The sequence below is a fragment of the Phyllobates terribilis genome, unplaced genomic scaffold, assembly GCF_046119375.1.
Source record: "Phyllobates terribilis strain yellow unplaced genomic scaffold, ASM4611937v1 Scaffold_3__8_contigs__length_932513732, whole genome shotgun sequence".
Taxonomy (NCBI): domain Eukaryota; kingdom Metazoa; phylum Chordata; class Amphibia; order Anura; family Dendrobatidae; genus Phyllobates; species Phyllobates terribilis.
Window position 1 is genome coordinate 34,317,707 of NW_027362763.1, and position 19,838 is coordinate 34,337,544.

General features: G+C 40.6%; 1 protein-coding gene across 1 annotated transcript in view; it reads right to left on the reverse strand.

The window, feature by feature from the left end:
- LOC141258750 (uncharacterized) overlaps positions 1–19,838 on the reverse strand; it is a 124,340-nt gene that overhangs the window by 90,460 nt on the left and 14,042 nt on the right. The window lies entirely within an intron of this gene.

A 19,838-nucleotide genomic window follows, 5' to 3' on the forward strand; every position in this document is an offset into this window, starting at 1 on the left:
GATAACTCTCTGAGTACAGATAATGTAGTAGATGTCACCTGCAGTCCTATGTAACACCAGAGATAACACAGGGATAACTCGCTGAGTACAGATAATGTAGTAGATGTCACCTGCAGTCCTATGTAACACCACAGATAGAACAGTGATAACTCTCTGAGTACAGATAATGTAGTAGATGATGCCTGCAGTCCTATGTAACACCACAGATAACACAGTGATAAGTCTCTGAGTACTGATAATGTAGTAGATGTCACCTGCAGTCCTATGTAACACCACAGATAACAGTGATACCCCCCTGAGTACAGATAATGTAGATGTCACCTGCAGTCCTATGTAACACCACAGATAGCACAGTGATACCTCTCTGAGTACAGATAATGTAGTAGATGTCATCTGCAGTCCTATGTAACACCACAGATAGCACAGTGATAACTCTCTGAGTACAGATAATGTAGTAGATGTCACCTGCAGTCCTATGTAACACCACAGATAACACAGTGATAACTCTCTGAGTACAGATAATGTAGTAGATGTGACCTGCAGTCCTATGTAACACCACAGATAGCACAGTGATACCTCTCTGAGTACAGATAATGTAGTAGATGTCACATGCAGTCCTATGTAACACCACAGATAACACAGTGATAACTCTCTGAGTACAGATAATGTAGTAGATGTCACCTGCAGTCCTATGTAATACCACTGATAACACAGTGATAACTCTCTGAGTACAGATAATGTAGTAGATGTCACCTGCAGTCCTATGTAACACCACAGATAACACAGTGATAACTCTCTGAGTACAGATAATGTAGTAGATGTCACCTGCAGTCCTATGTAACACCACAGATAACACCGTGATACCTCTCTGAGTACAGATAATGTAGTAGATGTCACCTGCAGTCCTATGTAACACCACAGATAACACAGTGATAACTCTCTGAGTACAGATAATGTAGTAGATGTCACCTGCAGTCCTATGTAACACCACAGATAGCACAGTGATACCTCTCTGAGTACAGATAATGTAGTAGATGTCACCTGCAGTCCTATGTAACACCACAGATAGCACAGTGATAACTCTCTGAGTACAGATAATGTAGTAGATGTCACCTGCAGTCCTATGTAACACCACAGATAACACAGTGATAACTCTCTGAGTACAGATAATGTAGTAGATGTGACCTGCAGTCCTATGTAACACCACAGATAACACAGTGATAACTCTCTGAGTACAGATAATGTAGTAGATGTCACCTGCAGTCCTATGTAACACCACAGATAGCACAGTGATACCTCTCTGAGTACAGATAATGTTGTAGATGTCACCTGCAGTCCTATGTAACACCACAGATAACACAGTGATAACTCTCTGAGTACAGATAATGTAGTAGATGTCACCTGCAGTCCTATGTAACACCACAGATAACACAGTGATAACTCTCTGAGTATAGATAATGTAGTAGATGTCACTTGCAGTCCTATGTAACACAACAGATAATACAGTGATGACTCTCTGAATAAAGATAATGTAGTAGATGTCACCTGCAGTCCTATGCAACACCACTGATAACACAGTGATGACTCTCTGAGTACAGATAATGTAGTAGATGTAACCTGCAGTCCCATGTAACACCACAGACAACACAGTGATAACTCTCCCAGTACAGATAATGTAGTAGATGTCACCTGCAGTCCTATGTAACACCAAAGGTAACACAGTGATAACTCTCCGAGTACAGATAATGCAGTAGACGTCACCTGCAGTCCTATGTAACACCACAGATAACACAGTGATAACTATCTGAGTACTGATAATGTAGTAGATGTCACCTGCAGTCCTATGTAACACCACAGATAACACAATGATAACTCTCTGAGTACAGATAATGTAGTAGATGTCACCTGCAGTTCTATGTAACACCACAGATAACACAGTGATAACTTTCTGAGTACAGATAATGTAGTAGATGTCACATGCAGTCCTATGTAACACCACAGATAACACAGTGATAACTCTCTGAGTACAGATAATGTAGTAGATGTCACTTGCAGTCCTATGTAACACCACTGATAACACAGTGATAACTCTCTGAGTACAGATAATGTAGTAGATGTCACCTGCAGTCCTATGTAACACCACAGATAACACAGTGATAACTCTCTGAGTACAGATAATGTAGTAGATGTCACCTGCAGTCCTATGTAACACCACAGATAACACCGTGATACCTCTCTGAGTACAGATAATGTAGTAGATGTCACATGCAGTCCTATGTAACACCACAGATAACACAGTGATAAGTCTCTGAGTACAGATAATGTTGTAGATGTCACCTGCAGTCCTATGTAACACCACAGATAACACAGTGATCACTCTCTGAGTACAGATAATGTAGTAGATGTCACCTGCAGTCCTATGTAACACCACAGATAACACAGTGATAACTCTCCCAGTACAGATAATGTAGTAGATGTCACCTGCAGTCCTATGTAACACCACAGGTAACACAGTGATAACTCTCCGAGTACAGATAATGCAGTAGACGTCACCTGCAGTCCTATGTAACACCACAGATAACACAGTGATAACTATCTGAGTACTGATAATGTAGTAGATGTCACCTGCAGTCCTATGTAACACCACAGATAACACAATGATAACTCTCTGAGTACAGATAATGTAGTAGATGTCACCTGCAGTCCTATGTAACACCACAGATAACAGTGATACCCCCCTGAGTACAGATAATGTAGATGTCACCTGCAGTCCTATGTAACACCACAGATAACACAGTGATAACTCTCTCAGTACAGATAATGTAGTAGATGTCACCTGCAGTCCTATGTAACACCACAGATAACACAGTGATAACTCTCTGAGTACAGATAATGTAGTAGATGTCACCTGCAGTCCTATGTAACACCAGAGATAACACAGGGATAACTCGCTGAGTACAGATAATGTAGTAGATGTCACCTGCAGTCCTATGTAACACCACAGAAAGAACAGTGATAACTCTCTGAGTACAGATAATGTAGTAGATGTCACCTGCAGTCCTATGTAACACCACAGATAGCACAGTGATACCTCTCTGAGTACAGATAATGTAGTAGATGTCACCTGCAGTCCTATGTAATACCACAGATAGCACAGTGATAACTCTCTGAGTACAGATAATGTAGTAGATGTCATCAGCAGTCCTATGTAACACCACAGATAACACAGTGATAACTCTCTGAGTACAGATAATGTAGTAGATGTCACCTGCAGTCCTATGTAACACCACAGATAACACCGTGATAACTCTTTGAGTACAGATAATGTAGTAGATGTCACCAGCAGTCCTATGTAACACCACAGATAACACAGTGATAACTCTCTGAGTACAGATAATGTAGTAGATGTCACCTGCAGTCCTATGTAACACCACAGATAACACAGTGATCACTCTCTGAGTACAGATAATGTAGGAGATGTCACCTGCAGTCCTATGTAACACCACAGATAACACAGTGATAACTCTTTGAGTACAGATAATGTAGTAGATGTCACCAGCAGTCCTATGTAACACCACAGATAACACAGTGATAACTCTCTGAGTACAGATAATGTAGTAGATGTCACCTGCAGTCCTATGTAACACCACAGATAACACAGTGATCACTCTCTGAGTACAGATAATGTAGTAGATGTCACCTGCAGTCCTATGTAACACCACAGATAACGCAGTGATAACTCTCTGAGTACAGATAATGTAGTAGATGTCACCTGCAGTCCTATGTAACACCACAGATAACACAGTGATAACTCTCCGAGTACAGATAATGTAGTAGATGTCACCTGCAGTCCTATGTAACACCACAGATAACACCGTGATAACTCTTTGAGTACAGATAATGTAGTAGATGTCACCAGCAGTCCTATGTAACACCACAGATAACACAGTGATAACTCTCTGAGTACAGATAATGTAGTAGATGTCACCTGCAGTCCTATGTAACACCACAGATAACACAGTGATCACTCTCTGAGTACAGATAATGTAGGAGATGTCACCTGCAGTCCTATGTAACACCACAGATAACACAGTGATAACTCTCTGACTACAGATAATGTAGTAGATGTCACCTGCAGTCCTATGTAACACCACAGATAACACAGTGATACCTATCTGAGTACAGATAATGTAGTAGATGTCACCTGCAGTCCTATGTAACACCACAGATAACACCGTGATACCTCTCTGAGTACAGATAATGTAGTAGATGTCACCTGCAGTCCTATGTAACACCACAGATAACACAGTGATAACTCCCTGAGTACAGATAATGTAGTAGATGTCACCTGCAGTCCTATGTAACACCACAGATAACACAGTGATAACTCTCTGAGTACAGATAATGTAGTAGATGTCACCTGCAGTCCTATGTAACATCACAGATAACACAGTGATAACTCCCTGAGTACAGATAATGTAGTAGATGTCACCTGCAGTCCTATGTAACACCACAGATAACACAGTGATAACTCTCCGAGTACAGATAATGTAGTAGATGTCACCTGCAGTCCTATGTAACACCACAGATAACACCGTGATAACTCTTTGAGTACAGATAATGTAGTAGATGTCACCAGCAGTCCTATGTAACACCACAGATAACACAGTGATAACTCCCTGAGTACAGATAATGTAGTAGATGTCACCTGCAGTCCTATGTAACACCACAGATAACACAGTGATAACTCTCCGAGTACAGATAATGTAGTAGATGTCACCTGCAGTCCTATGTAACACCACAGATAACACCGTGATAACTCTTTGAGTACAGATAATGTAGTAGATGTCACCAGCAGTCCTATGTAACACCACAGATAACACAGTTATAACTCTCTGAGTACAGATAATGTAGTAGATGTCATCAGCAGTCCTATGTAACACCACAGATAACACAGTGATCACTCTCTGAGTACAGATAATGTAGTAGATGTCACCTGCAGTCCTATGTAACACCAGAGATAACACAGGGATAACTCGCTGAGTACAGATAATGTAGTAGATGTCACCTGCAGTCCTATGTAACACCACAGATAGAACAGTGATAACTCTCTGAGTACAGATAATGTAGTAGATGATGCCTGCAGTCCTATGTAACACCACAGATAACACAGTGATAACTATCTGAGTACTGATAATGTAGTAGATGTCACCTGCAGTCCTATGTAACACCACAGATAACACAATGATAACTCTCTCAGTACAGATAATGTAGTAGATGTCACCTGCAGTCCTATGTAACACCACAGATAACAGTGATACCCCCCTGAGTACAGATAATGTAGATGTCACCTGCAGTCCTATGTAACACCACAGATAGCACAGTGATACCTCTCTGAGTACAGATAATGTAGTAGATGTCATCTGCAGTCCTATGTAACACCACAGATAACACAGTGATAACTCTCTGAGTACAGATAATGTAGTAGATGTCACCTGCAGTCCTATGTAACACCACAGATAGCACAGTGATACCTCTCTGAGTACAGATAATGTAGTAGATGTCACCTGCAGTCCTATGTAACACCACAGATAACACCGTGATAACTCTTTGAGTACAGATAATGTAGTATATGTCACCAGCAGTCCTATGTAACACCACAGATAACACAGTTATAACTCTCTGAGTACAGATAATGTAGTAGATGTCACCTGCAGTCCTATGTAACACCACAGATAACACAGTGATCACTCTCTGAGTACAGATAATGTAGTAGATGTCACCTGCAGTCCTATGTAACACCACAGATAACACAGTGATAACTCTCTGAGTACAGATAATGTAGTAGATGTCACCTGCAGTCCTATGTAACACCAGAGATAACACAGGGATAACTCGCTGAGTACAGATAATGTAGTAGATGTCACCTGCAGTCCTATGTAACACCACAGATAGAACAGTGATAACTCTCTGAGTACAGATAATGTAGTAGATGATGCCTGCAGTCCTATGTAACACCACAGATAACACAGTGATAACTATCTGAGTACTGATAATGTAGTAGATGTCACCTGCAGTCCTATGTAACACCACAGATAACACAATGATAACTCTCTGAGTACAGATAATGTAGTAGATGTCACCTGCAGTCCTATGTAACACCACAGATAACAGTGATACCCCCCTGAGTACAGATAATGTAGATGTCACCTGCAGTCCTATGTAACACCACAGATAGCACAGTGATACCTCTCTGAGTACAGATAATGTAGTAGATGTCATCTGCAGTCCTATGTAACACCACAGATAACACAGTGATAACTCTCTGAGTACAGATAATGTAGTAGATGTCACCTGCAGTCCTATGTAACACCACAGATAGCACAGTGATACCTCTCTGAGTACAGATAATGTAGTAGATGTCACCTGCAGTCCTATGTAACACCACAGATAGCACAGTGATAACTCTCTGAGTACAGATAATGTAGTAGATGTCACCTGCAGTCCTATGTAACACCACAGATAACACAGTGATAACTCTCTGAGTACAGATAATGTAGTAGATGTGACCTGCAGTCCTATGTAACACCACAGATAGCACAGTGATACCTCTCTGAGTACAGATAATGTAGTAGATGTCACATGCAGTCCTATGTAACACCACAGATAACACAGTGATAACTCTCTGAGTATAGATAATGTAGTAGATGTCACTTGCAGTCCTATGTAACACAACAGATAATACAGTGATGACTCTCTGAATAAAGATAATGTAGTAGATGTCACCTGCAGTCCTATGCAACACCACTGATAACACAGTGATGACTCTCTGAGTACAGATAATGTAGTAGATGTAACCTGCAGTCCCATGTAACACCACAGACAACACAGTGATAACTCTCCCAGTACAGATAATGTAGTAGATGTCACCTGCAGTCCTATGTAACACCAAAGGTAACACAGTGATAACTCTCCGAGTACAGATAATGCAGTAGACGTCACCTGCAGTCCTATGTAACACCACAGATAACACAGTGATAACTATCTGAGTACTGATAATGTAGTAGATGTCACCTGCAGTCCTATGTAACACCACAGATAACACAGTGATAACTCTCTGAGTACAGATAATGTAGTAGATGTCACCTGCAGTCCTATGTAACACCACAGATAACACAATGATAACTCTCTGAGTACAGATAATGTAGTAGATGTCACCTGCAGTCCTATGTAACACCACAGATAACACAATGATAACTCTCTGAGTACAGATAATGTAGATGTCACCTGCAGTTCTATGTAACACCACAGATAACACAATGATATCTCTCTGAGTACAGATAATGTAGTAGATGTCACCTGCAGTCCTATGTAACACCACAGATAACACAATGATATCTCTCTGAGTACAGATAATGTAGTAGATGTCACCTGCAGTCCTATGTAACACCACAGATAACACAGTGATAACTCTCTGAGTACAGATAATGTAGTAGATGTCACCTGCAGTCCTATGTAACACCACAGATAACACAGTGATAACTCTCTGAGTACAGATAATGTAGTAGATGTCACATGCAGTCCTATGTAACACCACAGATAACACAGTGATAACTCTCTGAGTACAGATAATGTAGTAGATGTCACCTGCAGTCCTATGTAACACCACTGATAACACAGTGATAACTCTCTGAGTACAGATAATGTAGTAGATGTCACCTGCAGTCCTATGTAACACCACAGATAACACAGTGATAACTCTCTGAGTACAGATAATGTAGTAGATGTCACCTGCAGTCCTATGTAACACCACAGATAACACCGTGATACCTCTCTGAGTACAGATAATGTAGTAGATGTCACCTGCAGTCCTATGTAACACCACAGATAACACAGTGATAAGTCTCTGAGTACAGATAATGTTGTAGATGTCACCTGCAGTCCTATGTAACACCACAGATAACACAGTGATCACTCTCTGAGTACAGATAATGTAGTAGATCTCACCTGCAGTCCTATGTAACACCACAGATAACACAGTGATAACTCTCCCAGTACAGATAATGTAGTAGATGTCACCTGCAGTCCTATGTAACACCACAGGTAACACAGTGATAACTCTCCGAGTACAGATAATGCAGTAGACGTCACCTGCAGTCCTATGTAACACCACAGATAACACAGTGATAACTATCTGAGTACTGATAATGTAGTAGATGTCACCTGCAGTCCTATGTAACACCACAGATAACACAATGATAACTTTCTGAGTACAGATAATGTAGTAGATGTCACCTGCAGTCCTATGTAACACCACAGATAACAGTGATACCCCCCTGAGTACAGATAATGTAGATGTCACCTGCAGTCCTATGTAACACCACAGATAACACAGTGATAACTCTCTGAGTACAGATAATGTAGTAGATGTCACCTGCAGTCCCATGTAACACCACAGATAACACAGTGATAACTCTCTGAGTACAGATAATGTAGTAGATGTCACCTGCAGTCCTATGTAACACCACAGATAACACAGTGATAACTCTCTGAGTACAGATAATGTAGTAGATGTCACCTGCAGTCCTATGTAACACCACAGATAACACAGTGATAACTCTCTGAGTACAGATAATGTAGTAGATGTCACCTGCAGTCCTATGTAACACCACAGATAACACAGTGATACCTCTCTGAGTACAGATAATGTAGTAGATGTCACCCGCAGTCCTATGTAACACCACGGATAACACAGTCATAACTCTCTGAGTACAGATAATGTAGTAGATGTCACCCGCAGTCCTATGTAACACCACAGATAACACAGTGATAACTCTCTGAATACAGATAATGTAGTAGATGTCACCTGCAGTCCTATGTAACACCAGAGATAACACAGGGATAACTCTCTGAGTACAGATAATGTAGTAGATGTCACCTGCAGTCCTATGTAACACCACAGATAGCACAGTGATAACTCTATGAGTACAGATAATGTAGTAGATGATACCTGCAGTCCTATGTAACACCACAGATAACACAGTGATAACTCTCTGAGTACAGATAATGTAGTAGATGTCACCTGCAGTCCTATGTAACAACACAGATAGCACAGTGATAACTCTCTGAGTACAGATAATGTAGTAGATGTCACCTGCAGTCCTATGTAACACCACAGATAACACAGTGATAACTCTCTGAGTACAGATAATGTAGTAGATGTCACCTGCAGTCCTATGTAACACCACAGATAACACAGTGATAACTCTCTGAGTACAGATAATGTAGTAGATGTGACCTGCAGTCCTATGTAACACCACAGATAGCACAGTGATACCTCTCTGAGTACAGATAATGTAGTAGATGTCACATGCAGTCCTATGTAACACCACAGATAACACAGTGATAACTCTCTGAGTACAGATCATGTAGTAGATGTCACCTGCAGTCCTATGTAACGCCACTGATAACACAGTGATAACTCTCTGAGTACAGATAATGTAGTAGATGTCACCTGCAGTCCCATGTAACACCACAGATAACACAGTGATAACTCTCTGACTACAGATAATGTAGTAGATGTCACCTGCAGTCCTATGTAACACCACAGATAACACAGTGATAACTCTCTGAGTACAGATAATGTAGTAGATGTCACCTGCAGTCCTATGTAACACCACAGATAACACAGTGATAACTCTCTGACTACAGATAATGTAGTAGATGTCACCTGCAGTCCTATGTAACACCACAGATAACACAGTGATAACTCTCTGAGTACAGATAATGTAGTAGATGTCACCTGCAGTCCTATGTAACACCACAGATAACACAGTGATAACTCTCTGAGTACAGATAATGTAGTAGATGTCACCTGCAGTCCTATGTAACACCACGGATAACACAGTCATAACTCTCTGAGTACAGATAATGTAGTAGATGTCACCTGCAGTCCTATGTAACACCACAGATAACACAGTGATAACTCTCTGAGTACAGATAATGTAGTAGATGTCACCTGCAGTCCTATGTAACACCACGGATAACACAGTCATAACTCTCTGAGTACAGATAATGTAGTAGATGTCACCCGCAGTCCTATGTAACACCACAGATAACACAGTGATAACTCTCTGAGTACAGATAATGTAGTAGATGTCACCTGCAGTCCTATGTAACACCACAGATAACACAGTGATAACTCTCTGAGTACAGATAATGTAGTAGATGTCACATGCAGTCCTATGTAGCACCACAGATAACACAGTGATAACTCTCTGAGTACAGATAATGTAGTAGATGTCACCTGCAGTCCTATGTAACACCACTGATAACACAGTGATAACTCTCTGAGTACAGATAATGTAGTAGATGTCACCTGCAGTCCTATGTAACACCACAGATAACACAGTGATAACTCTCTGAGTACAGATAATGTAGTAGATGTCACCTGCAGTCCTATGTAACACCACAGATAACACCGTGATACCTCTCTGAGTACAGATAATGTAGTAGATGTCACCTGCAGTCCTATGTAACACCACAGATAACACAGTGATAAGTCTCTGAGTACAGATAATGTTGTAGATGTCACCTGCAGTCCTATGTAACACCACAGATAACACAGTGATCACTCTCTGAGTACAGATAATGTAGTAGATGTCACCTGCAGTCCTATGTAACACCACAGATAACACAGTGATAACTCTCCCAGTACAGATAATGTAGTAGATGTCACCTGCAGTCCTATGTAACACCACAGGTAACACAGTGATAACTCTCCGAGTACAGATAATGCAGTAGACGTCACCTGCAGTCCTATGTAACACCACAGATAACACAGTGATAACTATCTGAGTACTGATAATGTAGTAGATGTCACCTGCAGTCCTATGTAACACCACAGATAACACAATGATAACTCTCTGAGTACAGATAATGTAGTAGATGTCACCTGCAGTCCTATGTAACACCACAGATAACAGTGATACCCCCCTGAGTACAGATAATGTAGATGTCACCTGCAGTCCTATGTAACACCACAGATAACACAGTGATAACTCTCTGAGTACAGATAATGTAGTAGATGTCACCTGCAGTCCCATGTAACACCACAGATAACACAGTGATAACTCTCTGAGTACAGATAATGTAGTAGATGTCACCTGCAGTCCTATGTAACACCACAGATAACACAGTGATAACTCTCTGAGTACAGATAATGTAGTAGATGTCACCTGCAGTCCTATGTAACACCACAGATAACACAGTGATAACTCTCTGAGTACAGATAATGTAGTAGATGTCACCTGCAGTCCTATGTAACACCACAGATAACACAGTGATAACTCTCTGAGTACAGATAATGTAGTAGATGTCACCTGCAGTCCTATGTAACACCACAGATAACACAGTGATACCTCTCTGAGTACAGATAATGTAGTAGATGTCACCCGCAGTCCTATGTAACACCACGGATAACACAGTCATAACTCTCTGAGTACAGATAATGTAGTAGATGTCACCTGCAGTCCTATGTAACACCACAGATAACACAGTGATAACTCTCTGAATACAGATAATGTAGTAGATGTCACCTGCAGTCCTATGTAACACCAGAGATAACACAGGGATAACTCTCTGAGTACAGATAATGTAGTAGATGTCACCTGCAGTCCTATGTAACACCACAGATAGCACAGTGATAACTCTATGAGTACAGATAATGTAGTAGATGATACCTGCAGTCCTATGTAACACCACAGATAACACAGTGATAACTCTCTGAGTACAGATAATGTAGTAGATGTCACCTGCAGTCCTATGTAACAACACAGATAGCACAGTGATAACTCTCTGAGTACAGATAATGTAGTAGATGTCACCTGCAGTCCTATGTAACACCACAGATAACACAGTGATAACTCTCTGAGTACAGATAATGTAGTAGATGTCACCTGCAGTCCTATGTAACACCACAGATAACACAGTGATAACTCTCTGAGTACAGATAATGTAGTAGATGTGACCTGCAGTCCTATGTAACACCACAGATAGCACAGTGATACCTCTCTGAGTACAGATAATGTAGTAGATGTCACATGCAGTCCTATGTAACACCACAGATAACACAGTGATAACTCTCTGAGTACAGATCATGTAGTAGATGTCACCTGCAGTCCTATGTAACGCCACTGATAACACAGTGATAACTCTCTGAGTACAGATAATGTAGTAGATGTCACCTGCAGTCCTATGTAACACCACAGATAACACAGTGATAACTCTCTGACTACAGATAATGTAGTAGATGTCACCTGCAGTCCTATGTAACACCACAGATAACACAGTGATAACTCTCTGAGTACAGATAATGTAGTAGATGTCACCTGCAGTCCTATGTAACACCACAGATAACACAGTGATAACTCTCTGACTACAGATAATGTAGTAGATGTCACCTGCAGTCCTATGTAACACCACAGATAACACAGTGATAACTCTCTGAGTACAGATAATGTAGTAGATGTCACCTGCAGTCCTATGTAACACCACAGATAACACAGTGATAACTCTCTGAGTACAGATAATGTAGTAGATGTCACCTGCAGTCCTATGTAACACCACGGATAACACAGTCATAACTCTCTGAGTACAGATAATGTAGTAGATGTCACCTGCAGTCCTATGTAACACCACAGATAACACAGTGATAACTCTCTGAGTACAGATAATGTAGTAGATGTCACCTGCAGTCCTATGTAACACCACGGATAACACAGTCATAACTCTCTGAGTACAGATAATGTAGTAGATGTCACCCGCAGTCCTATGTAACACCACAGATAACACAGTGATAACTATCTGAGTACAGATAATGTAGTAGATGTCACCTGCAGTCCTATGTAACACCACAGATAACACAGTGATAACTATCTGAGTACTGATAATGTAGTAGATGTCACCTGCAGTCCTATGTAACACCACAGATAACACAGTGATAACTCTCTGAGTACAGATAATGTAGTAGATGTCACCTGCAGTCCTATGTAACACCACAGATAACACAGTGATAACTCTCTGAGTACAGATAATGTAGTAGATGACACCTGCAGTCCTATGTAACACCACAGATAACACAGTGATAACTCTCTGAGTACAGATAATGTAGTAGATGTCACCTGCAGTCCTATGTAACTCCACAGATAACACAGTGATATCTCCCTGAGTACAGATAATGTAGTAGATGTCACCTGCAGTCCTATGTAACACCACAGATAAAACAGTGATAACTCTCTGAGTACAAATAATGTAGTATATGTCTCCTGCAGTCCTATGTAACACCACAGATAACACAGTGATATCTCTCTGAGTATAGATAATATAGTAGATGTCACTTGCAGTCCTATGTAACACCACAGATAACACAGTGATAACTCTCTGAGTACAGATAATGTAGTAGTTTTCACCTGCAGTCCTATGTAACACAACAGATAACACAGTGATAACTCTCTGAGTACAGATAATGTAGTAGATGTCACCTGCAGTCCTATGTAACACCACAGATAACACAGTGATAACTCTCTGAGTACAGATAATGTAGTAGATGTCACCCGCAGTCCTATGTAACACCACAGATAACACAGTGATAACTATCTGAGTACAGATAATGTAGTAGATGTCACCTGCAGTCCTATGTAACACCACAGATAACACAGTGATAACTATCTGAGTACTGATAATGTAGTAGATGTCACCTGCAGTCCTATGTAACACCACAGATAACAAAGTGATAACTCTCTGAGTACAGATAATGTAGTAGATGTCACCTGCAGTCCTATGTAACACCACAGATAACACAGTGATAACTCTCTGAGTACAGATAATGTAGTAGATGACACCTGCAGTCCTATGTAACACCACAGATAACACAGTGATAACTCTCTGAGTACAGATAATGTAGTAGATGTCACCTGCAGTCCTATGTAACTCCACAGATAACACAGTGATATCTCCCTGAGTACAGATAATGTAGTAGATGTCACCTGCAGTCCTATGTAACACCACAGATAACACAGTGATAACTCTCTGAGTACAGATAATGTAGTAGTTTTCACCTGCAGTCCTATGTAACACAACAGATAACACAGTGATAACTCTCTGAGTACAGATAATGTAGTAGATGTCACCTGCAGTCCTATGTAACACCACAGATAACACAGTGATAACTCTCTCAGTACAGATAATGTAGTAGATGTCACCTGCAGTCCTATGTAACACCACAGATAACACAGTGATAACTATCTGAGTACAGATAATGTAGTAGATGTCACCTGCAGTCCTATGTAACACCACAGATAACACAGTGATAACTCTCTGAGTACAGATAATGTAGCAGATGTCACCTGCAGTCCTATGTAACACCACAGATAACACAGTGATAACTCTCTGAGTACAGATAATGTAGTAGATGACACCTGCAGTCCTATGTAACACCACAGATAACGCAGTGATAACTCTCTGAGTACAGATAATGTAGTAGATGTCAACTGCAGTCCTATGTAACACCACAGATAACACAGTGATCACTCTCTGAGTGCAGATAATGTAGTAGATGTTGCCTGCAGTCCTATGTAACACCACAGATAACACAGTGATAACTCCCTGAGTAAAGATAATGTAGTAGATGTCACCTGCAGTCCTATGTAAAACCACAGATAACACAGTGATAACTCTCTGAATACAGATAATGTAGTAGATGTAATCTGCAGTCCTATGTAACACCACAGATAACACAGTGATAACTCTCTGAGTACAGATAATGTAGTAGATGTCACCTGCAGTCCTATGTAACACCACAGATAACACAGTGATAACTCTCTCAGTACAGATAATGTAGTAGATGTCACCTGCAGTCCTATGTAACACCACAGATAACACAGTGATAACTCTCTGAGTACAGATAATGTAGTAGATGTCACCTGCAGTCCTATGTAACACCACAGATAACACAGTGATAACTCTCTGAGTACAGATAATGTAGCAGATGTCACCTGCAGTCCTATGTAACACCACAGATAACACAGTGATACCTCTCTGAGTACAGATAATGTAGTAGATGTCACCTGCAGTCCTATGTAACACCACAGATAACACAGTGATAACTCTCTGAGTACAGATAATGTAGTAGATGTCACCTGCAGTCCTATGTAACACCACAGATAACAGAGTGATAACTCTCTGAGTAAAGATAATGTAGTAGATGTCACCTGCAGTCCTATGTAACACCACGGATAGCACAGTCATAACTCTCTGAGTACAGATAATGTAGTAGATGTCACCTGCAGTCCTATGTAACACCACAGATAACACAGTGATAACTCTCTGAGTACAGATAATGTAGTAGATGTCACCTGCAGTCCTATGTAACACCACGGATAACACAGTCATAACTCTCTGAGTACAGATAATGTAGTAGATGTCACCTGCAGTCCTATGTAACACCACAGATAACACAGTGATATCTCTCTGAGTATAGATAATGTAGTAGATGTCACTTGCAGTCCTATGTAACACCACAGATAACACAGTGATAACTCTCTGAGTACAGATAATGTAGTAGTTTTCACCTGCAGTCCTATGTAACACAACAGATAACACAGTGATAACTCTCTGAGTACAGATAATGTAGTAGATGTCACCTGCAGTCCTATGTAACACCACAGATAACACAGTGATAACTCTCTGAGTACAGATAATGTAGCAGATGTCACCCGCAGTCCTATGTAACACCACAGATAACCCAGTGATAACTATCTGAGTACAGATAATGTAGTAGATGTCACCTGCAGTCCTATGTAACACCACAGATAACACAGTGATAACTATCTGAGTACTGATAATGTAGTAGATGTCACCTGCAGTCCTATGTAACACCACAGATAACACAGTGATAACTCTCTGAATACAGATAATGTAGTAGATGTCACCTGCAGTCCTATGTAACACCACAGATAACAAAGTGATAACTCTCTGAGTACAGATAATGTAGTAGATGTCACCTGCAGTCCTATGTAACACCACAGATAACACAGTGATAACTCTCTGAGTACAGATAATGTAGTAGATGACACCTGCAGTCCTATGTAACACCACAGATAACACAGTGATAACTCTCTGAGTACAGATAATGTAGTAGATGTCACCTGCAGTCCTATGTAACTCCACAGATAACACAGTGATATCTCCCTGAGTACAGATAATGTAGTAGATGTCACCTGCAGTCCTATGTAACACCACAGATAACACAGTGATAACTCTCTGAGTACAGATAATGTAGTAGATGTCACCTGCAGTCCTATGTAACACCACAGATAACACAGTGATATCTCTCTGAGTATAGATAATGTAGTAGATGTCACTTGCAGTCCTATGTAACACCACAGATAACACAGTGATAACTCTCTGAGTACAGATAATGTAGTAGTTTTCACCTGCAGTCCTATGTAACACAACAGATAACACAGTGATAACTCTCTGAGTACAGATAATGTAGTAGATGTCACCTGCAGTCCTATGTAACACCACAGATAACACAGTGATAACTCTCTCAGTACAGATAATGTAGTAGATGTCACCTGCAGTCCTATGTAACACCACAGATAACACAGTGATAACTCTCTGAGTACAGATAATGTAGTACATGTCACCTGCAGTCCTATGTAACAGCACAGATAACACAGTGATAACTCTCTGAGTACAGATAATGTAGCAGATGTCACCTGCAGTCCTATGTAACACCACAGATAACACAGTGATAACTCTCTGAGTACAGATAATGTAGTAGATGACACCTGCAGTCCTATGTAACACCACAGATAACGCAGTGATAACTCTCTGAGTACAGATAATGTAGTAGATGTCATCTTCAGTCCTATGTAACACCACAGATAACACAGTGATCACTCTCTGAGTGCAGATAATGTAGTAGATGTTGCCTGCAGTCCTATGTAACACCACAGATAACACAGTGATAACTCCCTGAGTAAAGATAATGTAGTAGATGTCACCTGCAGTCCTATGTAACACCACAGATAACACAGTGATAACTCCCTGAGTACAGATAATGTAGTAGATGTCACCTGCAGTCCTATGTAACACCACAGATAACACAGTGATCACTCTCTGAGTACAGATAATGTAGTAGATGTTGCCTGCAGTCCTATGTAAAACCACAGATAACACAGTGATAACTCTCTGAATACAGATAATGTAGTAGATGTAATCTGCAGTCCTATGTAACACCACAGATAACACAGTGATAACTCTCTGAGTACAGATAATGTAGTAGATGTCACCTGCAGTCCTATGTAACACCACAGATAACACAGTGATAACTCTCTCAGTACAGATAATGTAGTAGATGTCACCTGCAGTCCTATGTAACACCACAGATAACACAGTGATAACTCTCTGAGTACAGATAATGTAGCAGATGTCACCTGCAGTCCTATGTAACACCACAGATAACACAGTGATAACTCTCTGAGTACAGATAATGTAGTAGATGACACCTGCAGTCCTATGTAACACCACAGATAACACAGTGATCACTCTCTGAGTGCAGATAATGTAGTAGATGTTGCCTGCAGTCCTATGTAACACCACAGATAACACAGTGATAACTCTCTGAATACAGATAATGTAGTAGATGTAATCTGCAGTCCTATGTAACACCACAGATAACACAGTGATAACTCTCTGAGTACAGATAATGTAGTAGATGTCACCTGCAGTCCTATGTAACACCACAGATAACACAGTGATAACTCTCTGAGTACAGATAATGTAGTAGATGTCCCCTGCAGTCCTATGTAACACCACAGATAACACAGTGATAACTCTCTGAGTGCAGATAATGCAGTAGATGTCACCTGCAGTCCTATGTAATACCACAGATAACACAGTGATAACTCTCTGAGTACAGATAATGTAGTAGATGTCACCTGCAGTCCTATGTAACACCACAGATAACACAGTGATAACTCTCTGAGTAGAGATAATGCAGTAGATGTCACCTGCAGTCCTATGTAACACCACAGATAACACAGTGATAACTCCCTGAGTACAGATAATGTAGTAGATGTCACCTGCAGTCCTATGTAACACCACAGATAACACAGTGATAACTCTCTGAGTACAGATAATGTAGCAGATGTCACCTGCAGTCCTATGTAACACCACAGATAACACAGTGATAACTCTCTGAGTACAGATAATGTAGTAGATGACACCTGCAGTCCTATGTAACACCACAGATAACACAGTGATCACTCTCTGAGTGCAGATAATGTAGTAGATGTTGCCTGCAGTCCTATGTAACACCACAGATAACACAGTGATAACTCCCTGAGTAAAGATAATGTAGTAGATGTCACCTGCAGTCCTATGTAACACCACAGATAACACAGTGATAACTCCCTGAGTACAGATAATGTAGTAGATGTCACCTGCAGTCCTATGTAACACCACAGATAACACAGTGATCACTCTCTGAGTACAGATAATGTAGTAGATGTTGCCTGCAGTCCTATGTAACACCACAGATAACACAGTGATAACTCTCTGAATACAGATAATGTAGTAGATGTAATCTGCAGTCCTATGTAACACCACAGATAACACAGTGATAACTCTCTGAGTACAGATAATGTAGTAGATGTCACCTGCAGTCCTATGTAACACCACAGATAACACAGTGATAACTCTCTGAGTACAGATAATGTAGTAGATGTCCCCTGCAGTCCTATGTAACACCACAGATAACACAGTGATAACTCTCTGAGTGCAGATAATGCAGTAGATGTCACCTGCAGTCCTATGTAATACCACAGATAACACAGTGATAACTCTCTGAGTACAGATAATGTAGTAGATGTCACCTGCAGTCCTATGTAACACCACAGATAACACAGTGATAACTGTCTGAGTACAGACAATGTAGTAGATGTCACCTGCAGTCCTATGTAACACCACAGATAACACAGAGATAACTCTCTGAGTAGAGATAATGCAGTAGATGTCACCTGCTGTCCTATGTAACACCACAGATAACACAGTGATAACTCCCTGAGTACAGATAATGTAGTAGATGTCACCTGCAGTCCTATGTAACACCACAGATAACACAGTGATATCTCTCTGAGTACAGATAATGTAGTAGATGTCACCTGCAGTCCTATGTAACCCCACAGATAACACAGTGATGACTCTCTGAGTACAGATAATGTAGTAGATGTCACCTGCAGTCCTATGTAACACCACAGATAACACAGTGATAACTCTCTGAGTACAGATAATGTAGTAGATGTCTCCCGCAGTCCTATGTTACACCACAGATAACACAGTGATAACTCTCTGAGTACAGATAATGTAGTAGATGTCACCTGCAGTCCTATGTAACACTACAGATAACACAGTGATATCTCTCTAAGTACAGATAATGTAGTAGATGTCACCTGCAGTCCTATGTAACCCCACAGATAACACAGTGATGACTCTCTGAGTACAGATAATGTAGTAGATGTCTCCCGCAGTCCTATGTAACACCACAGATAACACAGTGATAACTCTCTGAGTACAGATAATGTAGTAGATGTCACCTGCAGTCCTATGTAACACCACAGATAACACAGTGATAACTCTCAGTACAGATAATGTAGTAGATGTCACCTGCAGTCCTATGTAACACCACAGATAACACAGTGATAACTCTCTGAGTACAGATAATGTAGTAGATGTCATCTGCAGTCCTATGTAACACCACAGATAACACAGTG